The sequence below is a fragment of the Myotis daubentonii genome, chromosome 2, assembly GCF_963259705.1.
Source record: "Myotis daubentonii chromosome 2, mMyoDau2.1, whole genome shotgun sequence".
In the NCBI taxonomy this organism is placed as follows: Eukaryota; Metazoa; Chordata; class Mammalia; order Chiroptera; family Vespertilionidae; genus Myotis; species Myotis daubentonii.
This window is the reverse complement of record NC_081841.1, coordinates 122,682,304-122,707,403: the sequence shown is the minus strand read 5'-3', so window position 1 is coordinate 122,707,403 and position 25,100 is coordinate 122,682,304. Positions and strand designations below refer to the sequence as shown.

The window sequence follows — 25,100 nt, the reverse complement described above, 5'->3', positions numbered from 1 at the left end:
CCTGATGGTGGCCCATAATAAGTGTGTTTTGAGCCTTTCCTGAGATTTGGGATGTGCAAGACCACCAAAGATCTGATGATGGTCACTTTGCCTCTTATCTGGGTCTTTGCTCAAGTACTTAATTCTGTGATTCTCCAAGAAGCAAAGCTTTCTGTAGACTTAAGCATGGACTAGTAGACTGTTGAACCTCAGAGGGAAGGCAGGAGTGGGAGGGAAGAGATCAACTAAAGAACTTGTTTGCATATATGCATAACCTATGGACACAGACAATAGTGTGTTGAAGGCCTGGGGCAAGGAGCGGTGGCAGGCTAGAAGGGGTCAATGGGGGAAAAAGCAGAACATATGTAATACTTTCAACAATAAAGATTTAAATAAATTAATTAATTAATAAAAATAGTGTTGAATTCCAAAAATTTAATACATTTTCTTAATATAAAAGTTCTATCTGGGCAGCTTTTTAAAAAATTTATTTTATTGTTGAGAGTATTATAGATGTCCCCCATTTTTCCCCTTTTGCTTCCCTCCATCCATTTCCCACCCCATCCAAGGCTTTATCTTGGTTCATGTTGGCATCACTGAGAGGGATTGACCCTCAAGCCAATGGTTGTGAAGATCTGCTTCAACTACAGTGGAAGAGCTGCTGTGCAGGAGCCAACCCTATGGAACAGAACTTGCTTCAATGGGTCTTTGGTGCTCACTGAGTCTGCCCCTTGAGTGTGTCACTGATGGAGTTAGTAGGGTTGTAATCTGGCGTGTCGGAGCTGATCACTGGTGTTTCACTGGTGTACTGGATCACTGTGTCCATAGGCTATGACTAATTTGTATTTCTAAATCCCTTCACCTTTTTCACCCCTCTCCCATCTGGCAACTGTCAAAATGTTCTCTGTATCTATGAGTCTTTCTGTTCTGCTTGTTCATTTATTTTTATTTTTAGATTCAATTGTTGATAGATATGTATTTATTGCCATTTTATTGTTCCTATTCTTGATCTTTTTTTATTCTTCTTCTTAAAGAATACCCTTTACCATTTCTTTTCTAAAAATATTTTTATTGATTTTTATAAATAGAGGGAGAGAGATAGAGAGATAGAAACATTGATGGGAGAGAATCATCATCAATTGGCTGCCACCTACAGGCCCCTACTGGGGATGGAGCCCACAACCAGACATGTGCCCTGACCGGGAATTGAAATGGTGACCTCTGTTCTTGGGTGGATGCTCAACCGCTGAGCCACACCATCCAGGCCCCTTTAACATTTCATGTAATACTGGTTTGGTGGTGATGAACTCCTATAGAGTATTCTTTTCTTGGAGAGCTCTTTATTTGACCTGCAATTCTAAATGTTATCTTTTAGAGTAATCTTGGTTATAGGTCTTTGCTTTTCATCACTTTGAATATTTTTTACCATTCCCTCCTGGCCTGCAAAGTTTCTGTCAAGAAATCAGCTGACAGTCATATGGGTGCTCCCTTGTAGTTAACTAACTACTTTTCTCATCCTGCTTTTAAGATTCTTTCTTTGTCTTTAACTTTTGGCATTTTAATTATGATATGTCTTGTTGTGGGCCTCTTTGGGTTCATCTTATTTGGCACCCTGTGTTTCTTAGACTTGTAATCCTATTTCTATCACCAGGTAAGGGAAGTTTTCTGTCATTATTTTTTCAAGTATGTTTTCAAATTCTTGCTCTCTCTCTTCTCCTTCCACTACCACCATGATTCGAATGTTGGTATCCTTAAAGTTGTCCAAGAGGTTCCTTACACTATCCTTACTTTTTGGATTCTTTTTTCTTTTTGCTGTTCTAATTGGTTTTTTTTTTTTTTTTTTTTTTTTTTTTGCTTCCTTATATTCTTGATTTGATTCTCAACATTCTCTACTGTAAATTATTCTTTATTTCAGTTAGTGTATCCTTCATTTCTGACTGGTCCTTTTTCATGTTGTTGATATTCTCACCAAATTCCATGAGTTCTTACTAAGTTCTTTAAAGTTTCCAGTAAGTTCCTTAAGCATCCTTATAATCATTGTTTTGAACTCTGTATCTAGTAGTTTTCCTGTTTCCATTTCATTTAGTTCTTTTTCTGGAGATTTCTTCTGTTTTTCCATTTGTGACATAGTTCTTTGTCTCTGCATTTTGGCTGTTTCCTTGTGTTTGTTTCTATATATTAGGTAGATCTGCTATGTCTCCTGGAATTGGTAGAGTGGTGTGTAGTAGTTGTCCTGCAGGGCCTAGTGGTTCAGCCTCCCCAGTCACCTGAGCTGGGCACTCTTGGAGTGTCCCTAAGTGGGCTGTGTGCATAGTCTTGTTGTAGTTGAGCCTTGGTTGCTGTTGGTATCACTGGGAGGGATTGACCCTCAGGCCAATCGGTTGTGAGGATCGGCTTCAACTATAGTGGAAGAGCTGCTGTGCAGGAGCCAACCCTATGGAGCAGGACTTGCTTCAGTGGGGCTTTGGTGCTCACTGAGTCTGCCCCTTGAGTGTGTCACTGATGGAGTTATTACCGTTGTAATCTGGCATGGTCAAAGCTGATCATTGGTGCACTGGCTCTGGAGCCTCCTGGTAGGTGCAAAGTCAACCACTGCCTCTGCCCTGCCTGGGGCCACCCAGCATAAGCTATAAATCATCTGCAGATGCCTACTATTTGTGGTGGGCTTGAAGGTTTCAGGAGAGGCCAAGCTATGAACCAACATAAGCTGCTGATAGGCAGGGCCTGGGGCCACAAATTGAGAGGTATGGAGCAGGCTGAGGCCAGCTGTTGCTTGTTTGAGAGATTTTAGGAAAGTCTAAAACATGAGAGAAGAGAGACCATTTGTATGGGAAAGCAAGTGGGATAAGCCTGCAAGTAGGGAGGAGCAGGGTCTCAGGGAATCAGCATGGCAGGTTGAAAAGTGTGAGCCAGGTTGATGGAGATTCAGATATGGTGCCTGCCTGTTGGCTCTGGGGTAGGGAGAACTCAGCAAAGGAACAATGGCCTCTGCCAGCACTCCTGTCTGGGAGAAAGCTGCCCCTCCAGCTTTTGCCCTGATTCCAGGCAAGTTCCTTCCCAAATGTCCCAGGTTCCTTTCACACTGCTGCCCGACCACTGGAGCTCAGAGGGAGTGAGTCCAAGTAAGTCCATGCATGGGCCCTTTAAGAGGAGCTCCCTGGGGCCAGCAGCCTCCATGTCACTCAGCCACAATCCCCACTAAAGTTTTGGGAACTTCTCTTCCAAGCATTGGAACCCTAGGCTGGGGGCCTGGTGTGAGCAGATACCTCATGCTCCTCAGGGAAAACTCTATAGCCAAGATATCCCTCCTGATTTTTTATTTTTATTTTTTAAAAAATATATTTTATTGATTTTTTACAGAGAGGAAGGGAGAGGGAGAGAGAGTTAGAAACATCGATGAGAGAGAAACATCGACCCCCTACTGGGGATGTGCCAGCAACCAAGGTACATGCTCTTGACCAGAATCGAACCCGGGACCCTTGAGTCTGCAGGCTGACGCTCTATCCACTGAGCCAAACCAGTTAGGGTATCCATTCCAATTTTAAACCACCACACATGGGAGAGAAGTCAGAAAATTTACAGTAGTGGCCATAGTGAGAACAAGAGTTTGGGTCAGCCAGTTCCATGATTCTGCTCCATGTCACCACCACTCCTACTATTCTTGATGTGGTTTCTTCTTTAATTCCCCAGTTGTAGGATTTCCATTCAGCTAGATTTCAGGTGGTTCTGAATGATGGTTGTTCTGCATTGTAGTTGTAATTTTGATGTGGTGTGGGAAGTGGCCCGTACTGCATTTACTTATGCCACCATTTTGACTGGACATCTGGGCACTTTTGATATAGAAGAATCTAATATTATGGTGACTTCAAGCCCTGCCCATCCATGACATCTTCTGGGATGATACACTCATTTTTTTTCCCCCTTTTCTGAACTCTTAATGAGTTTGAAGTGATATTAGAGGGTTGTGAGTTCTGGTATTGGATCAGGAGCCTAGAGATAGCTACTGAGCTGGAGCAAGGGAAGTCTGAAAATTTATAATAGAGGCCACAGTGAGAACCAAAGTTGTGGGTAAGCTCTACAAGGAAACACCTGACCAAATATAAGAAGGCAGAGAAAGAAGCTGGTGCAGTGCCAACATTTACAAAGCACAGTCTGAGCCAGCGAGGCAAACAGCAGGCCAAGAGGAGAGATCAAGAGAGAATAGTCATATCCAACCTTCCTTTCTCTCAAATGGACTGAACAACAATCCTAAAAAGCACTGACCGGCAGTTTACAACCATCTGAAACCACTGCCCTGTGTTTAGGATTTCCTATTCCTACTCAGGATATTTGTCACAGTTTCTTTATAAAGTGCAAATTTTTTCAGAGTGTACAAATAATAGAAGAAAAGACAGCCATAAGGAGATGTTAATATTTTAAACTGGGAATGGATGGGACAGAAAGATTTTCTTTTGAGTAAAGAATTTCCTTCTAACAGGGGAATTAACGAAGAGAACAATACATGCCTTGATTAGCCTATTCCTAATTTTAGTGTTTTTCCTCCGTATAGCATCACATTTCTTTCTTTCTTTCTTTCTTTCTTTCTTTCTTTCTTTCTTTCTTTCTTTCTTTCTTTCTTTCTTTCTTTCTTTCTTTCTTTCTTTCTTTCTTTCTTTCTTTATTGCTTAAAGTAATACAAAGGGTATTACATATGTGTCCATTCCCCCCCCACCCCGCCCTAGACAGTCCCCTAGCCTCCCCTATCCTCCAGTGTCTTATGTCCATTGGTTATAACATCACATTTCTAGTAAATGACAAGCATTATGAATAATCTACCTTGGATTTCTTTTTAGAACCTTTATGTATGATCTGCTGACATTATGCTCCCCCATGGAAAGGAAGAGAATGTATATGGAGAAATAATATAGCTCAGTAAAGGCATTTCAATTCCTAGTCTGTGGACAGTTAGGAATACAGTAACACAGTGAGTGGCACCATCTCTGTTTTCTTCAATTCCAAGTCTAGGTGGCAACTGGCAGCTCTTGCTCAATTAGTTCTTGGGGGAGCATGTTGCTGACACCTTCCCAGATTCTGTTGGTTCTTCCAGGTATAAATCAGTTAATGATAAGATTAGATGAAAGGAAATCAGTATGCAATTGCAAAATTAAAATATATTTTTTAAGAATGATTTCTTTGAATTACAACAGAATGCTTTGCACTCTCCAGCTTTCTTCTCTATGAAGGAAAGTTACACATCTCTCGGCTGTAATTCAATACATCTGCATGAACTGAGAAATAGCAGTCATTACATCATTTCAGGCATCCTACCTGGGCAAGTTAATAAAGTACTGCCAAATCTCTTGTTATATTAAACTTGCATTGCTAGATCTTCTTTTGTATTTATAAAGAATAATAAACCAAATGAATGTGAGCATTCATTAAATGATATTAATATTCCAAACTTTTAAAAAACAGAGTGTTTTCTTACTTCACCTTGAATAAAATTTAATTTACTACATATAATTTCTCAGCTTCTACTCATTGTGTATAAAACTTCTAAAGGCAGCTGTATGTAGTAGAAAGCATATAAAATTTAGGAATGATCAGGGTTCAAATACCAATCAAGTGGCTTTATTAACTACTAGGGGCCCAGTGCATGAATCCGTGCACCTTGAAAGGAACTGTGGGCTGCGAGGTTGCAGTGAGCACAGGGGAGGGTCTCAGCCCATCCTCTGTGCCCTCACCTGGCCCCTCCTGCCACAGGCCCCGGTCCCTTGTCTGCCAGCAGCCCCACTTCTGTTGCTGCCGCTCCCACATGCTGATGGTGTCGGCCCCACTCGCATCCGCTGACAGCACAGAATGATTGGGGCCAGCGCAGTCAGCGGCTGCGAGTGGCGGCTGCTGCCCCGATCACCCCTCAGGAGCAGGGGGAGGTGGAGAAGCCCTCAGGGGCGATCAGGGCTGACAGTGCCACTTACACCTGCTAATGGCACCAAGCGATCGGGACCAGTGTCGGGTACTGGTAGTGGGTGTGAGTGGTGACTTTAGTGCCAGCTGTGGGTGTGAGCAGGGCCAGCTCCAGCAGTGGGTGCAAGTGGGGCTGTCGCCAGCAGTGGGTATGAGAGGCGGCTGCCAGCCCCAATTGCCCCTCAGGAGCAGGGGGAGGTAGAGAAGCCCTCAGGGGCGATTGGGGCCTGGAGCCACTGCTTGCACCCAGTGCCAGTGCTGAGCAATTGGGGTTGGCGCTGGCCACCGGCATTGGGTGCAAGCGGTGGCTCTAGTGCCGTCTGCAGGTGCAAGCAGGGCCAGCAACGGCAGCAGGTGGGAGTGCCGGGCAGGACTGCAGAGCGCAGGGGCAAAGAATTTTCAGTAACCATCAGATGCTTGCTCTGATTACAGTAACTGGCACCCCACCTTGGTCTGGAGCCCCCACTCACCTGCTCCACCAGCCCACCATGGCCGACGCCTGCCATGTTCCAAGCTCTGCAGCCTGCTGCCTACACCTGCCATGTTTCATGTGTGCCCCCTGGTGCTCAGCGCACGTCATAGCAACTGGTTGTTTGGTTGTTCTGACATTTGGTCTATTTGCACATTAGGGTTTTATATATATACTAGAGGCCTGGTGCACAAAACTTTGTGCACTTGGGGGAAGGGAGGCATCCCTCAGACCGGCCTGTGCCCTCTTGCAGTCTGGGACCCCTCAGGAGATAACGACCTGCTGGCTTAGGCCTGCTTCCGGGTGGCAGAGGGCAGGTCCAATCCCTAGGTGCAGCCCCTGGTCGGGCTCAGAGCAGGGCTGATTGGGGAGTTGGGGCGCCTTCCCCTGTCATGCACAGAGCAGGGCAGATTGGGAAGTTGCGATGCCACCCTCAGTCACGCTCAGGGTAGGGCCGATTGGGGGGTTAGGGCATCGCCCCCTGTCACACTCAAGGCAGGGTCGATGGGGAGGTTGCGGCGCCACCCCCCTGTCATGCACAGAGCAGGGCCCATCAGGGGGGTTGGGGCTCCATACCCTGTCATGCACAGAGCATGGCCGATCAGGGGGTTGAGGAGCTCCCCCCTGTCACTCACAGAGTAGGGCCGATAGGGGAGTTGGGGCACCGCCCCCTGTCACACTCAGGGCAGGGCGGATCAGGGGGTTGGGGCGCCACACTCTATTACCCACAGAGCAGGGCCGATCACGTGGTTGGGGCGCCGCCACTCTCATACTCAGGGCAGGGCCAATGGGGAGGTTATGGCTCTACCCCATCACACACAGAGCAGGGCCCGTGGAGGGCGGGGGGGTTGGGGCGCAGCACCCTGTCACACACAGAGCTGCAGGGCAATCAGGGGGTTTGGGCGCTGCCCCCTGTCACGCTGATCCTGGTGCCGGGAGGCCTCGCGGCTCCGCTGATCCTGGTGCTGGGAGACATATTACCCTTTTACTATATAGGATAGAGGCCTGGTGCATGGGTGGGGGCCAGCTGGTTTGCCCTGAAGGGTGTCCTTGATCAGGGTGGGGGTCCCCACTGAAGTGCCTGGCCAGTCTGGGTGAGGGGCTGAGGGCTGTTTGCAGCTGGTCACACACCCTTCAGGGTTGGGGTCCCCACTGGGGTGCCTGGCCAGTCTGGCTGAGGGGCTGAGGGCTGTTTTCAGGCTGGGACTGAAGCACCCAACCGCTCCTTTTTTTCTTTTCTTTTCTTTTTTATTCTGGGCCAGCTTTAGCTCTGAGGCCTTGGCTGCTGAAAACAGGTTTCTGGCCTTTGTTTACCGTCTGTATTTGATACAATGTTGCGGTCCGGCTGGCTGAAGCCCCGCTGAGTAAAGCAGGTTTCTGGGGGTTTTTTAGCTTCTTTATTCGCAACATAGTTGCTTAGAGTTGCAGCTGAGAGGCCGGCAAGTCAGGTGGGGAACGTTGGAGTTCTCCGTCACTGAAGCAAGCAAGCCTCCCTGTTCACATCAGCTGCCTGGCTGCCGGCCGCCATCTTGGCTGCCAGTTAATTTGCATATATAGGCCCTACTCTGTGAGTGACGGGGGATTAGCCAATGGGAAGGGTAGCAGTCGTACGCCAATTACCATGTTTCTCTTTTATTAGTGTATATATATAGATAGATAGATAGATAGATAGGTATTCTTGGGCAGCCTACTTAACATGTCTGAGGCACGACCGGTGAGGCTCGGTGGTTGAGCACTCATCCATGAATCAGGAGGTCATGGTTCAATTCCCAGTCAGGGGACATGCCAGAGTTGCGGGTTCAATCCCCAGTGTGGGGCATTCAGGAGGCAGATCAATGATTTTCTGTCATCATTGATGTTTTCATCTCTCTTTCCTCCCCCTTCTTTTCTGAAATCAATAAAAATATATTTTAAAAAAGCATGTCTGAGTTTCTGTTTCCTTATTTGTAAAATAAAGATGGATGATATATATGTCATACCATCATTTTGTATATTAAGTCATATAATGGAAGTTGTTTGAAAATGTACGTTTTAATTATATTTATGTTTCATCACTTCTAGCTTGACATTACTCATTTCTTTATTAATTTAGTAATTATATATGCATATATATACAGACATATATATATTTAGTATAAATCCTATATAATAAAAGACTAATATGCAAATAGACCAAATGGCTGAATGACTGGTGTAACGACTGGTCACTATGATGTGCACTGACCACCAGGAGGCACACACTCAACACAGGAGCTTCCCCCAGCCTGCAGGCCCCAAGCCAGCCAAGGTGGGTGCCAGCGGGTCCCCTCAATCACCCCACTGGTCGACCTGCAGAGGGTGGCGACTGGCAGCGGCAGCGGGGGTGGGGTCGGACAGCAAGAGGGCGGTGGCAGGGGGCAGGGCTGGCCAGCAGTGGGCTGGCACTGCCCCCCAATTGCCTCCTGCAGAGGGAAGCGACCGGTGGCCATGGTGGTGAGCTGGCAACACCAGACTGGCCAAGGCGGCTGCCAGCGGGGGCACCCCCGATTGCCCTGCTGGTTACCCCATAGATTGGCTCTGATTGCCGGCCAGGCCTAGGGACCCTACCCATGCCTGAATTTTGTGTATTGGGCCTCTGATATATATGTGTGTGTGTGTGTGTGTGTGTGTGTGTGTGTGTGTGTGTGTGTGTGTATCCTTTTAGACAAAATTAAATTATAAAGGGTCAGCAGTTTGAAAAAATGTGGCAGGCTCAGAGAGAGCAGGCAGCCATGATGAGAAATGAGGCCTAAGGGGGCACCAAGCCCTGGTCTCAACATAGATGGAAAGCAACTTAATAGGTAAGATATTATTTATGCTATGCTTTTCTTGCATGTGGATAATCTTGTAAAGTTCTATGTAAAAGGAAAGAAAATTGTATGATTCTTTCAATCACTGGAAAACACTTAATGACAATGCTATGAAAAAATTTTTTTTACAGTATTTATCCACTATTGAATATGCAATGCAGTTCTTATCAGAGAAATGGTTAGTCTTTTTCTTTAGAAAGTTGTGCTTGACATATTTCATGAAATGTCCATGTTTTGCTTTACATAATATACATAAAAGCTAAAATAACATTTAAGCAACCAAACATTTTTTACTGTTTACCTTCTGGTTTTCCTAGCTTTGGACTATAGTATCTGAGGTTCCATATTTAAGTCTATGAATTTATTAAAGAGAAACAACTTACTTTACCCTAAGGGGAAATTCCTATGTTCCTTTTTCTGTTTTTTCTTTTCTCTAAGTGGCAATAGTGGATTCTAGATGCCTTGTAGCTGGGAAAGATATTCTGTCAAATTGGGATTCCCTTGTCAGGGGCATTTTTTCCCCTTAAATTCCTGTCTTAAGAAACTACACTACGCCTCAACTGCTCCTCCCCTCTTTTTTCAGTCCTTTCCCCCATCCCTCCCCATCCTCTCATTTTTCAAGATTCTATACTTCAGCATCTGTGCTTGACTCAGGGTGCAGGTAAAGGATAAGAGATGTCACCATTAGAAGAAGAATATGAGAAATAGTTTCAATGTTTTTGGCATGCATACTTTCTGATATATGTTATATACTTCTGCTATGTGAACTTGTTCAGAATGAGTCAGTTTAGATGGCTACACTAATTTTTTTGAGTTGGCATGTGGCAACATAGCTTTCCTCTGCAAATCAAAACAAACAAACAAAAAACTCTGCTGGGTAAGTATGTAAATACTGGTTATTGGACTCAAAGGCAACATTTATTATGGAACATCTCATTCAGATCAAAGTAACAACAAAATCCTGTCTAATAAAGAGGTAATATGCAAACTGACCATCACACAATAACAAGATGGTGGCCCCCACAGCAGAGGTGGGGATCCCATAACACAAGATGGCTGTGCCCACAATGGAGGTGGGGTTCCCGTAACACAGATGGCAGCACCCACAGTGGGGGCAGGGCTGGCCACTATGTGCTCCTGCCACAGGAGTCCCCTGAGCCCTACAGGGGGCAGGCCCCCCCTCCTGCTCCATGTGACTTCCCCGGAGTTCCCTCAGCCCAGTGTGCCATGGGGGTGGCTCCGCAGGGGGTCCCACAGCTCTGTGAGGCTGGATGCTGCATCCATCTGTGTGGGCACAGGCAGGTCTGCATCTCGTGGGATTTTGAGGCACATGCAAGTGGGCAGGGACTTGACTCTGGGTCTCCCAATGCAGGCGGACTTGACTCCATGTCCGCGTGGGTACCGGCCCAGACTCTGACAGCAGGGAGGAGAGAGTCCCATCCCCCACAGAATCAGCCAGAATCAGCTGTTGGTCAGCCAGCTCTCAGAAGCCTGACAGCCAGGACTCTCATTCACCTGCATCCCAGACACTGACAGCAGGCTGGTGGGAATATGTCTAAAGAGCAACTACTAACACAAATGTAGCTCTGCAGCCAAAAGAAACTGGTGTCATCGCCAGAAAATGTCTAAAGACCAACATGCCTCTGAAGTTGAAAGAAGGTGGTGGCAATGACAGAACCTAAAGAACAGTCATCAGCAAATACTGGTACGAACTGCCTTCACAGTGAAAATGGAGTAAATGAGGATGCAATTATCGAACACAGTTGTGGTGGACTGACTGTTAGATGTCAATTTTGCCTATCACTAAATTTCTCTGATGTAAAACCATCTTATGGGAAATTTACTCGATGTTGTAGCAAAGGTAAAGTTTGTCCAAAGGATATACATTTTCCAGAATACCTGGCATATTTAAAAATATTAATGACAAACAAAGATTGGGACAGTAAAAATTTCATGGAAAATATTCATTCCATAAATGGTTCTTTTGCTTTTGCTTCCATAGGTGCAAATATTGCATCGCCATCAGGATATGGGCCATACTGTCCTATATAATAAAGAGGTAATATGCAAACTAACCCTCATGCCATCACAAGATGGCTGCACCCACAGCAGAGGCAGGGTTCCTGTAACGAGCTGTAATAAGTGATCAGCAGGGACCTGAGGCTGCATAGCACTGGGCCAGGTTTGGAGGGGGAACCTCAGGTCACACCCCCCGCCCAGCAGGGCTTGTCAGGGGACCTCAGGCCATTCCCCCAGCCCTAGCCTGGGCCAGGGGACCTCAGGCCATGCCTCTTGCCCCAGTGCCAGGCTGGGGAACCTCAGGCCGCACCCCCCACCTGGCAGGGCTTGACAGTGGACCTCAGGATACACTCTCCCACCCGGCAGGGCTTGACAGGGGACCTTAAAACCTGTCCCCCACCCCGGCACTGGGCTGGGCGACGTGAGGGTGCGCTGGGGGCCTTGAGGCTGCACCCCCTGCCTGGCAGGGCTTGACGGGGGTGGGGCCGACCGGGTCTGGATCTTGCCCAATGGGGGTGGGACTGGCCGGGTCTGGGTCTCACACGATTTTGAGGAGTGCACGGTGGGCGGGGACTTGACTCTGAGTCCCGTGGTGTGCCCCAGACTCTGACAGGAGGAAGATTTTCATATACATTTTACAAATTTTCTTTCATCCCTGACACTTCTATTATAAAGAAAGGGCAAATAGCAATATTAAAATATTTTCTCTAATTAATTACCTTTTAATGTGCATGACTTTCGTGCACCGGGCCACTAGTTTATAATTAAAAATTCCATGAGAAGTGATCCATTTGCTCAGCAAGACTTATTAGAGTTATACTGAAAGTTTTTTCTTAGTCCTTTCCTTGCCAACTGTAGTGAGTTCCCTAATGTATAGATCTTAGTTAGTAGAATTGAAATTGTGAACCTAACCAGGTAATTCCCTTTTAATCTCCTAGGAAAATGGCTAACTTTGCTGTTGCATATTTTCAAAACACTAGATTACTGGAGAACATGAGCAAGTGAAAATTGTATAAGTATTCAGTAAAAATAAGTATTATATAAAGTGTTGCCCTGGCCAATGTGGGCATTGTCCCATGCACAATAGGTTGCTGGTTCAATTCCAGGTCAGGGTACATGCCCAGGTTTCTGGTGTGATCCCGGTAGGGGGCATGCAGAAGGCAACCAATTGATGTTTTGTTCTCACATCAATGTTTCTCTTTCTCAGCTCCCTTGCCTTTTCTCTCTCTCCAAAAAGTCAATCAACACTAATAAAAGAGAAAAATGGTAATTGGCGTACAAGCTACCCTTTTCATTGGCTAATCAGGGCTATATGCAAATTAACTGCCAACTAAGATTGGCAGTTAACTGCCAACTAAGATTGGCAGTTAACTGCCAACAAGATGGCGGTTAATTTGCATATGTAGGCACAATGCAGGGAGGCCAAAGGGAAAGCAGGAAGAAGCCCCCTGCCACTGACAGTGATTGGAAACCCAGGGGGGAGCTAAGAGCTGGGGGGCAGGGCAAAGGCGGCCCTGGGGCCGCCTTTTCCCTGCCCCCCAGCCATGATCAGAGAATCAGGTGCCTTTTCTGCCCTGGCCAGTGATAGCAGGAAGTAGGGGTGGAGCCAGCGATGGGAGCTGGGCACGGTCAAAGCTGGCAGTCCCGGGAGCTAGGGGTCTCTTGCCTGGGCCTAAAGCGAAGCCCACGATCGTGGGGCCGCTGCCACTGCAGGTCCCCGCTGCCCGGGCCGGACGCCTAGGCCAGAGGCGTCAGGCCTGGGCAAGGGGCCGATCCTGCGATTGGAGGGTGATGGGGGTCAACGCCTGAGGGCTCCCAGTATGTGAGAGGGGGCAGGCTGGGCTGAGGGACACTCCCCCCCCCACACACACACCCAGTGCACGAATTTCGTGCACCGGGCCCCTAGTAAAAAAATAAAAAATAAAATGTTATTGCTGAGAAGACTTTTTAAAAACTTATCATAAGTGCATTGCCCTAGATATTCAGTGGGATTTCTGTTTGTTTATTTGTTTGTTTTTTGTTGTTGTTTTAGAAAAGCAAGGCGTTTAAAATGAAGAATTTGCTATCCCAGTGAAAATTTTCATTATGATGTAATAGGAATAAATGCTTAATTTATTAATTAAAAATTCACATGAACACAATAAATGGAAACCAACAACTTCATTGATTATATCCATTTTTATGTCCTTTAGGCATCCTGATTTGGGATCAGTAATCTGAGAACCTGTACTTATAGTCTGCTGTGGCTTCATGTTAAATATCTTTGCATCTACCGCTGCTGATCCTTGCCAGAGCATCCTCCCCTCCTTCCCAGTCCTTCTCTAACACAAGCTTGCATTGCTGCCTTATACCTAATAATTGAGTTGTTGAAAACAATAGTTGTGTCTTTAGTAATCATAGCACTTGGTAATACACTCTGTGTAGAAGTCACACAACTGGGAGATGTTTTCAGCAAAGAATCAGGGTTCTCCTATATGAACCTAACCACGGCATCAGTTCACATTACTTCTCTCTCTCTCCAGCCAAGCTACACTCATCTCTTCTCAGAAGCCTTCTACAAGTGATCCTTGCTGATAGAATTTTTTTTCTCTCACTATTCTTTCAGCATTTACAAACTCAGTTTGTAGAGCATTAATTTGTAATTTTGGGTGAATTTTGTTATTTTTTAAGTATTATCAAAGCTATGAATTTTATGCATCAGGTTATATTTTCATTTAATTATAAAAAAAGAGACTGAGTTCTCTCTTCTTATTTTTAATTTTCTATAACCTGTAAATAAAAGAAAGTTCAAAATAAAATAGGTGTTTGGCAGATACAATTAATTCACCACTCATTAATCACAGTGTTTAGATGAGCATGTGTGCAACTGCCTAACAAATACAACATCTCATTTTGAAATCAACTAGATTCACTAATTTTATATTACTACTCATCATTGTATCTAATATCTTCACCTATATAACTTTTCAAGTCTGATAATGACAAACAACAAGAGTGGCTTATGTGTCTGCGTAATGTGCACAATGTACAACTAAATAGCCCAAAGTCTTAGTAACATGAGTCTTCAAAACAAAGCGACTGGTAAAATCATGCTTTACATTTGGAAGGAGCCAACCTCTGTTGTTTATGCTGTTCTCCACATAGTTTGGCTGACAAGTTAAACCACCAGAAGTATAATAGAAAATGTATTTCACATTTTCATTACCTAACAAATGAATCAGAAATTATATTTTGTATCTTGAAAAGGCATGCTTGCTTCAAATAAAACTTGAAAATCTATATCTACTCATAAAAATTTAAACAAGTGCTAGAGTTTAAGAATGCCCTAACAGCTGTTTTTCAGTCAGATGTGATGTAAAAGCTACACAAACATTATTCAGCTATTCAGGAATAGGACCTGAAAAGCCTGCTATTTTGGTACAGAAAAGTTGACTTATTTCCTTGTTTCTAAACCAGGCCTTCCAGAAGTTAGAAAAGAAAAGACAGCCATATTGAAAAACTAAATCAATACATGCAATGATAATGTAATATAGTTCACATTTCTATTAATTTGAACTAATATTCCAATTTCTGAAAGATATATAAGGCCTTTTAGATATTAAATTAGTTAAAATCGCCACGCCATTATGAACAAGCAGTCATGTAATTTTCTTATGAGATATAAAACAAAAACAAATACATTCTTTTTTTTTCTTTTTTAGAAACAGGGATGAAGATAGAAACCAGGGAAGAACAGTAATATAATAAGAGACTAAATTTGAAGTCCTAATATTTTTTCTTTCAGCCAGAAGATGTGTAGCACCAACCAGAACCACCTTGGTGCACATACCACAGAATATCCTAGCTAATAAAGAGGGAATATGCTAATTGACCTTCATGCCATTGCAAAGATGGCGGCGCCCACAGCCAATAAGGAGGGAATATGCTAATTGACTGCCATCCCCTCAAAGATGATGGTGCACACAGCCAATAAGGAGGGAATATGCTAATTGACTGCCATGCCCTCAAAGATGGTGATGCCCACAGCCACAAGATGTTGGCACCCCAGTCCCCTCAGCCCCACTGGGGCGGCAGGCGCATGCCTGCCTCCGGAGTCCCCTAGTCCACTCAGCCCCCAGCCACGTAGGGTCACCCGAGGCTCAGGTAACCAGGGCTGGCCGAGGCTTGTGCTGCCAGCAGTGGCAGCAGCAGAGGTGTGATGGGGGCATCACCTTCCCCTGATTGCCAGGTTGCCTCCTGTCCTGAGGGCTCCCAGACTGTGAGAAGGAGCAAGCTGAGCTGAGGGACCCCCTCTCCAGGGCATGAATTTTCATGTATTGGGCCTCTAGTGTAGTACAATGTGAAGAGTGTTCCCTAAGATGTGCAGTGCTGTGTGAGTGATGCCCACCAGCTTTGTCCTCTGCTCACTCTCTGTGGTCCAACTACACCAGTTGCTTTCCAGTCCTGGCTCTGACTTGAGTGCTTTTCTAATTCTGAGATTTTGCACAGGCTGCTCCCACTGCCTTAAATGCTTTTCCTAATCTTTTTTTTTTTTAAAGGAATTTATACTACATCTTAGAACTTGCTATTCCTTGAGGAAGCATCCCCCAACTTTTCAGATGCTGTCAGACCACTTGCTACACTCCTATTGCATCATTTCTTCACCTACATTGCACTTTCCATAACTGTAATTAAGTAATTAAATGTGTGATGTGTTGTATAAAGTCAGTCCACACCCTAGACTGCAAGTTTTATGAGTACTCTTGCATTTTTGGCAACACCCACAACACCTAGCAAAGTGCCTTTCTGAAAAGAGCACTCAGTATATTAATACATATACTTAACTTCAAAGCACTATCTCCTATCTCCTACTTTTCCATTTTCCTAAACTTGATTCTCTGGCCTTCAATTAAATTAATGCCAGGGAAGAATGGGCTTTGGCAGAAAGTATGGCAAGATGTACCTCATGCTCATGAAGAGACCACTGGACTTCACAAAAGGGCACCCATAAGAAATGCCCCCTTGGTCCAGTCTGATTTCTACTCTGTTATTCCCTTTGGTCTGGTTTCACCATCTCCACTGAGAAAAAAATAAAAACAGGATCTTCTTACATTTCTTTTGGGAATTTCACAAGTCTCTTTCCACAGCTGACACTCTATCTGGAGTGAGTAAAATTTTTTAAAAAGTGCAATATTTCACAACAGTTGAAATAATTTTCTGTCAAAGACTGTTTTAAATTCAAAGTGTGTTTTCTCTGTATGTACAAGGCAGCTAAAGGTCTATATGTATAATGTGACATGAATTTAGCATTCTAATATGCACAGAATATATATTTTAATTACTACTAATGATAATAATTACTATTACTCTAAAGTAAGCAAATCCATATTTGTTTTCAAGTGAAGTGTGTTATTTGAGAATATTTGAAAACATTTGCTAAAGGGATGTCATCAAAAATCCATCTGTCTGAATCTATTAACTGGTTTTCCCCAGCCAGGCATTCCTCAGGGCCTGCATAACAAAAGCTCGTTATGCCAATGGGTGAGGGCTGATACCCAACTTAGAAACTAGGTTAATTTTATCTAGAAATTAAAAGTTCTAAATAGAATTTGTAAATGTGTATCTTTATAAACCAGCTATATCAAACACAAAAACAGAAGCTGATGATGAATAGAAAATTAGAGTTTCAGCTTCAAAGTCATGGTCATAAGACTGTTTTTATATTTAAAAAATAAAATCCTACACAACTTGTTCAGAAAAACATCTTGAAAATACCCATGTAGATTACCAAAGAAAGGGGTATTTAGTGTTTTATCACATTCCTATCCCCTATTTAACTTAATTGTTTTATATTTTTTACTCAATGTTAATGAATAAATATTATGTGATTTTTGTAATTTGTATGTTTTCAAGGGATTAAGATATTTGGATTACTAAAATTAAAAAAAAACCTCTACTTTTATCTTTTTAAAAGGTTCAATGTGCCTTATAAGAACACTGAATGTACTAATAAATACTTGCAGGTTGATGACCATATATTGAATTTCTATATCTATGTCAAGTTTACCCCTAAAATTTTCCCTTCTGAGAGTGGGTGCTGATACTCCAGTCTCTGCAATAGATGTAATTCCTACAGGCCCTAGATCTGTTTTGCTGCTACTAATTTTTTCTCCCTTGTATATCAAAAGCATATGGGGTATATCATATATATTTTTTTCTTCTCTCTCTTTTTAAGAAGTAAACTGAAAGGATTCTGAACCTACACATCAAACAAGTTTGTCATTAGTATCATAGGCCACTTGTCATTCTCCATGAAAGCATCATGGGCACAACTGTGCTTTTAGTGCAACGTACACCACTTACTTCCTACTGATGCTGAACAGTGAAGCAACTGAACTCTCATTTCGGCCTTCATCCAACCATTACATAGCTGACACATCAGGCCTCAGTTGCTACAGAAGAACAAAGGGTGAGGGCATTCCCCCAACACTCTGCTTGCTGTTTTCCACCAACAATTCTGTCCACAGATACCGCCTGATTATTCTTTACATAGAGAGGAAAAAAATGAATAAAGACAATGAATATAAAATCCTGGTATAACCTAGTATTGTAATCCCTTTTCTTTCACAAAACCTTTTGATGTGAAGTACTTTAAATTTTTTTATTTTAATCTCCTCTTACCCATCCATTATAGGTTGGATTAAACTTTCCCAATGTTACATGTCCAAAGGACAGAAAAGGAATGGGAAAAGGGAACCAAAAATGCATACACGACCACCTGAATTGTCTGATACATAACTTATAAACCTCAGAAATTCATCATCAGTCCTATAAAGTCTTAACAGTGTCTCTTTTATTGGCAGCAAAAAAGTGAAACTGAAAGAGTATAATTCATTAACTCCTGGCAAACCAAAAGGAGATTTATTCCCACATTCCCCTCCTCCAAAAATACAAGTGCTATATGTCAATGGGGTTAAATAGAAAAGCTTCCTTTCAAAACAACTGTGAAAACCACAGTAAGTATAAAATCATTTAAAATAGGTAAAATGAATAAACAGGAAATCCCGGCATCCCCACCTGGTATTACTTTAGCTGCTCCATATGTTGGGAGAATCCTGAAGAGCTTTATCAAGTCAGAGCTTTTGTGGGAACTTTTTTAACTCACTCAAATGCCCCTTTTGTACAAGAAAGTTTTACAAAGAGGTCATTAGGGTAAGAAGCTAAATGTGAAATTAAATTTTATGTTGTTGTATCTCAATAAAATAACGTAAACCAGACACAATACCCTATGAATTGAGCCCTATTCTTAAACTAGTCTTTGGTTTTCTTCCGAAGACATTTAGGGAAAGGAAACCATACTTAGAACATCTGCTGTGATAAAATGGGGTTTTTGAAGTGGATCCCACAGATCAACAGCCTCACAGTTCTCTAGAAAGATTCTTAAAAATGCAAGTTCCTATACAATATGACTTTTTAACCAGTGGGTTCTTGATGGCATATATTGAAAAAGCACTCCAGGTGATTTTTTTGTACTTAAACTTTGAGAATTAATTACATACTTTGTCTAAATCAGTGGTTCTCAACCTTCTGGCCCTTTAAATACAGTTTCTCATGTTGCGACCCAACCATAAAATTATTTTCGTTGCTACTTCATAACTGTAATGTTGCTATTGTTATGAATCGTAATGTAAATATATGATATGCTGGATGGTCTTAGGCGACCCCTGTGAAAGGGTCATTCGACCGCCAAAGGGGTCGCGACCCACAGGTTGAGAACCGCTGGTCTAAATGCTTTCGCATAGGTTATCTTATTTAGTATTCCAATAACACTCAAGTGGTGATATGTATAATTTAATTCACATGTTCATTTTCTACCTAAGCAGAAATAGCTGTGCTTCTCTCCTATCAAGGATACTTAATGGTTTGAGTCCACGAGCCTTATGGGAAGACAGCCCTGACCATGAGACTTGGCTTAATTCCTAATCTTCTATAAGATTTAGTTGTATCACATGAAAAATGAATATAATAATGTGCTTCCTAGGCCTGTTTTAAGTATTAAATACAAAATTTGTGTGCCTGCTACATGTTTAGCACTCAAAATGTTACAATAGTTATTATAATTTTCCTTGAGAGAAATGATCCATCTGTGATCCAAATATTGCTGCAATCTTAGAATGCTGCATTATATATGTGACTATAAAGCGATGTTACCATTTAAAAATACCTATAATAGCCACATATCTGCTGTCTCCATTAAAAAATTCTCTTGGAAGACCACATTTATTTCTGAAAACACTGGCTTGCCTGCTTGAAATATTTTCAAAATACTTTTATGAGTACACTTTAAAAGTATGTAGTGGCCCTAGCCAGCTTGGCTCAGTGGATAGAGTGTCATTGGCCTGTGGACTGAGAGGTCATGGATTTGATTCTGGTCAAGAGCATATGCCTGGGTTGCGGGCTCGATCCCCAGTAAGGGGATTGCAGGAGGCAGCCGATCAATGATTCTCTCTCATCATTGATGTTTCTATCTCTTTCTCCCTCTCCCTTCATCTCTGAAATCAATAAAAATATATTTTTTAAGGAAGTATGTAGTGGTTATCTTTGGGTGCTTTTTATAATCAACACTAGAAGCCCAGCCCACAAAATTGCGCGGCCCTGCCCACCCATGCCATCTTTGGTCATTATGGCATTAGGGCCACAGGCCTTTTATAATATAGATGTTATCTCTATAATCAACATGTTAGTTGTATAATTATAAGTAAATAAATAAAAATTTTAAATGGGGAAAATTGTTCTTTCAAGTACATACCAGTGGTGCTATTTTTTTTTTATTTTTATTTTTTGCACTTTGAGAATGGATTTACTCTTTAAAATAGTTAAGTGTTTTAAAATCTAATGAAAAAAAGTTTATTGTTTTCCTTTGGGGATTCACAATTGACATCCAACCTAAAAGGAGTGAGACTCATTTTTGTATGGTTCATAAGCTGGCAATTCCCATGAAGAGATTCAAGCATTGGTAGGTTAGGGGGTAGGCCAATAATGACAATATTATTTAAATGTATTTTAGTACATTTTTCAAAATCTATCTTATTTTGGTCTAACCATACCTAATTTTTCATATACAGTCTCTCCACAGGCTTTTTGAATTAGTATACTTAACTTAGTATGTAGAAATATTTTTCCTACTATAAAGATATCTATGACTTCTAGATTAAGCAGTAGCCAAGTACAACAATGATAGGGAATGTGACGTGACATACTGTGTTCTCTACACCAGGGGTGGGGAAGGAATGGTATTTAATTAACTCACCCTAATGCCAAGGCATTAGGGTGAGTTAATTAAATGTTTGACCAAATATAGCAGGCAAATTTTTAAGTTGATAATTTTGTATGGCCCTCGAATGATGTTATAAATATCCAAATGGCCCTTGGCAGAAGAAAGGTTCCCCACCCCTGCTCTACACCAATATATATAAAGAGGTTTGAGAGCTCCTAGAACTGGTTCTAATCTTTGCTTCAGAATACTCCCTAGCTCTATGAACCTGTGCCAAAAATCATGCACATTTTAGAGTCTAAATGTCTTCATTATAAAATGAGGATGTTAATACTACTAACCCTACATGTCATTAGGATGAAATAAAATAATGCATGTAAAGTGGTTAGCACAGTCTCTGGCACATGGTAAGTGCTCAGTCAATGTAGCTGTTATCAGTTTTGCTGGGCTCTCCATGGTGGAGAGCAATGGTTTCAACCAGAGTAGGAAATAGTTTAATCTTTTGGAAAGGTTGACCAAGAAAGGGTAAGAGAAACAGGGTTAAGGAATAGGTGGGAGTTTTTCTTTAACCATCTCAACAATCTTCCTAATTTAGTTCTTCCTTCTTGAGGTCAGAAGTACAGTATTGCTATTTCCTACATTCCAGTTAGGGAACTTGGGCCATAGCAAGATTTCTAAAAGTGCCAGTCAGTTTTCAGTGGAATCAAATTCAGCATTGTTTTCAGTTGAGTTCTCCAACAGTTCACAGCCTTTCATATGTAGATGATTTGTTATGCAATAATTTAATTCAATGCTTTTCATAAAGAATGCCACAGAGCAGTTGCTTCATGTGGTGACATGTTGTTGCCCTGGTGACATTTAAATAGCCCTCACTCAGGCGATCACAGATATCTGAGGATTCCAAAGAGCATTCCATGTGAACAAAAGGGTAAGTGTTACAATGCAGCTGTTCAGTGGAGATTCTCAAGTTGTACACCATGAATTAGTACTTTTCTTCTGACTCCTCCCCCCCTTGCTTCTAGTCAGTATGTAAGATATATAAATCCAGCTTTTCATAAGAATCTAAGCTTATGCATAATCAAAGAACTCAACTTTTTTTAATATATATTTTTATTGATTTCAGAGAGAAGGGAGAGGGAGAGAGACAGAAACATCAGTGATGACAGAGAATCATTGATCGGCTGCTTCCTGTATGCCCCACACTGGGGATCAGGCCCACAACCCAGGCATGTGCCCTTGACTGGAATTGAACCCGGGACCTTTCAGTCCGCAGGCCAACGCTCTATCCACTGAGCCAAACCAGCTAGGGCTCAACTTTTTTTAATGAAAATTTTTAAGACCTTTTAACCATTGACCTAAAACCATTCTGTATGTATACTAAAGTCAGAAAATTATTAAATTTCTTATCAGAATTATAAGAACTCATAAATTCTTATAAGTTGCTTGAAAAGATTTTATCATATTTATTTCTGTGTTCCCAGAACCTGATAGGTAATCTCTCTATATAAAACCCTAATATGCAAATAGACCAAACAGCAGAACAATCAAACAACCAGTCGCTATGATGTGTGCTGACCACCAGGGGGTGCGCGCAGAACATAATGGGCATTGGCAGCAGGTGGCAGAGTGTGGAACATGGCGGGCATCAGCCACAGTGGGATGGTGGAGCAGGTGAGCAGGGGCACCAGCCCAAAGTGGGGCACCAGTCGCTGTCATCAGGGTGAGCCTCTGGTGGTTACTGAAAATTCTTTGCTCCCTTGCTCCACAATTCTGCTGGGCGCTCACACCCGCTGCCAGCATTGGTGCCACCGCCTGCACCCACTGCTGGAACCTGGCACCAGCCCTGATCACCCCTCAGGGCTTCTCCAATTCCCCCTGCTCCTGAGGGGTGATCAGGGCCGGCAGCTGCCGCTCAGACCTGCTGTCAGCGAAGGCTCCGCTTGCACCCGCTGCCGGTGCCGGAGCTGTTGCTTGCATCCACTGCCTGTGCCAGACCCACTCGCACCCGCAGCTGGTGCTGGAACCACTGCTTGAATCCGCTGCTGGCACACAGCACCGGTCCTTAGCACTCGGCACCGTCAGCGGGTGCGAGTGGCAACTGCCAGCCCCAATTGCCCCTGAGGACTTCTCCACCTCCCCCTGCTCCTGAGGAGGGATTGGGGCAGCAGCCACCACTTGCACCCACTGCTGGCGCTGGCCCCAATTGCTCCGCACCATCGGCAGAGGCAAGCGGGGCTGGCGCCTTCAGTGCATGAGAGCAGTGGTGGCGGGAGCATGACTGCAGGTAGATAGGGAACCTGGGGCCATGGCTGGAGGGGCTGGGTGGGGGCACAGAGGATGGACCGAGACCACCCCTATGCCCACCACAGCCTTGTGGCCCACAATTCCTTTCAAAGTGCATGAATTCGTGCACTGGGCCCCTAGTATTGCATAAAGTAGGTCATCAGTAAATGCTTATGAGTGAATAAGTACAATTTCATTTCAGGTCACGTTTCGAGGGAATCCTTTTAAAGCAGTGGTTCTCAACCTTCCTAATGCCACAACCCTTTAATACACTTCTTCATGTTGTCGTGACCCCCAATTTCATTGTTACAAATTTAACATAATTAAAACATAGTGGTTAATCAGAAAAACAATATGTAATTATATATGTGTTTTCCGATGGTCTTAGGCGACCCCTGTGAAAGGGTCGTTCAACCCCCAAAGGGGTTGTGACCCACAGGTTGAGAACCGCTGTAATTTAAAGTAACTATTGCCCAAAAGCCCTATGAAGAATTGATCAAGAAGTGATATGAATTTTATTATGGAGTTTATAACTTCCAAATCTCTGTAATACACCACATGCACATCAGACACACACTTTAACTTGAAACTTACAAAGCCAAGCGATACTTGGAGTGAAGAATCCCCATGAAGCAAGGATGGAAAAGGAATTCACAGGATCTTCTGTAGGTCTGCTAATTTAACAAAGTCATCTTTAAAAGGCACAGAAGACCTCAGGTTTCTTGCAACATCCATGCAAGAAAAGAGGCTCTAATGCAGCGGTTCTCAACCTGTGGGTCACGACCCCTCTGAGGGTTGAACGACCCTTTCACAGGGGTCACCTGACCATCGGAAAACACATATATAATTACATATTGTTTTTGTGATTAATCACTATGCTTTAATTATGTTCAATTTGTAACAATGAAAGTACATCCTGCATATTAGATATTTACATTATGATTCATAACAGTAGCAAAATTACAGTTATGAAGTAGCAACGAAAATAATTTTATGGTTGGGGGTCAGCACATCGTGAGGAACTGTATTAAAGGGTCGCAGCATTAGGAAGGTTGAGAACCACTGCTCTAATGGTTATTCTTTAAAGTTGTAAAGCCAGGTAACTTAGAAAACATAGATATAAAAATAAACAGGAACTTTTGATGCTTATTACAACTACTAATAGAGAAAGGAAAATGGATTCATGTAATCATAAAGTCCTAGAACTAGAAAAGTTTTTACAGACTATCTGAGATAGCACCAGAAGTCATGGATGAGGTCCGCAAGTTCATTATCTGGTCTGTGCTCACTTTGCCAGCCTTTCTTCGCCTATTCTCCTTCTTGACCCAAAGTTCCAGCAATATCAAGTAATTATCCATGCTGCTTCATGCTTTCTCTGTTTACATGTGCTTGCTCCTCCTTCTCCTTAGAATATAATTTCTCTCCTTTAAGGTCCAATTTAGGGTAATCTCTTCTATGAAGTTAGGCCAACTTCATCACTCCATCCTCTTATCTACCTCTACATCTTGTATATTCTTCCACTACTGCACTTTCCATAAGTCCTTGAGGTTAAAACTTAGGGTCTTTTTCATCAGTGTATAGCATAGGACAATATCTAAAATATTATTAAATAAATGTTTTGAATGGATGGATTAATCTAGCTAATTGCTCCCATTTGTGAAAAAAAGCTGAGGGCCAGAGGTTATTTTCTCTCTCCTTTGAATTAAGCAAAAGGCCCTTATATGACTAGCAACTAAGTAGTTATTTTTATAACTGAGACATGAACTAAATTTTATACTTTAAGGAGGACTCAGTAAAGTCTCTCTGCTTCTATTCTTGGCCTCTATTATCTTTTATTTTCAACTTTTTCATCATACACCAGATAACTGTTCATAGGAAATCATAGCCAAGAATATTTTGGAGCTCCTTCCCAGGCCATAGGCTAGAGAGGACTGGACTATCTGTCAACCCCTTTTCCTACGACTCTTCTGCTCAGTCACTGTACTCTAAGCACCACCAGCATCCTTAGCTTTCCTCAAACACACCTATGTGCTGCTGCATTAGGACTCATCCACACCCTATTCCTTCCTCCCTTTGTCCCAGATCTCTGAAAGTCTCCACTCTAATGCCACCTCTCTGACCATCAGATCCAAAATAGCTCTCTCTTTCATTCTCCAGCTTCTTCTCACTTTGTTTTTCTTCATAATGTATTATTTATAACACATATTATGTATTTTTTTAGTATTATCTGTCTCCACACTCAAATGGAAGCCCAATAGGGGCATTGATCTTGTCTGTTTTGTATACCACTAAATCCCCAGTTGCTGGGACAGTGTTTAGCATA

At 42.8% G+C, this 25,100-nt stretch overlaps 1 protein-coding gene and 1 pseudogene across 2 annotated transcripts in view; both read right to left on the bottom strand.

The window, feature by feature from the left end:
• LOC132225891 (UDP-N-acetylglucosamine--dolichyl-phosphate N-acetylglucosaminephosphotransferase-like) overlaps positions 1-6,431 on the bottom strand; it is a 29,525-nt pseudogene extending 23,094 nt beyond the window's left edge.
• Positions 1-25,100, bottom strand: part of STARD13 (StAR related lipid transfer domain containing 13) — a 312,838-nt gene that overhangs the window by 257,251 nt on the left and 30,487 nt on the right. The gene's annotated exons all lie outside the window — the stretch shown is intronic.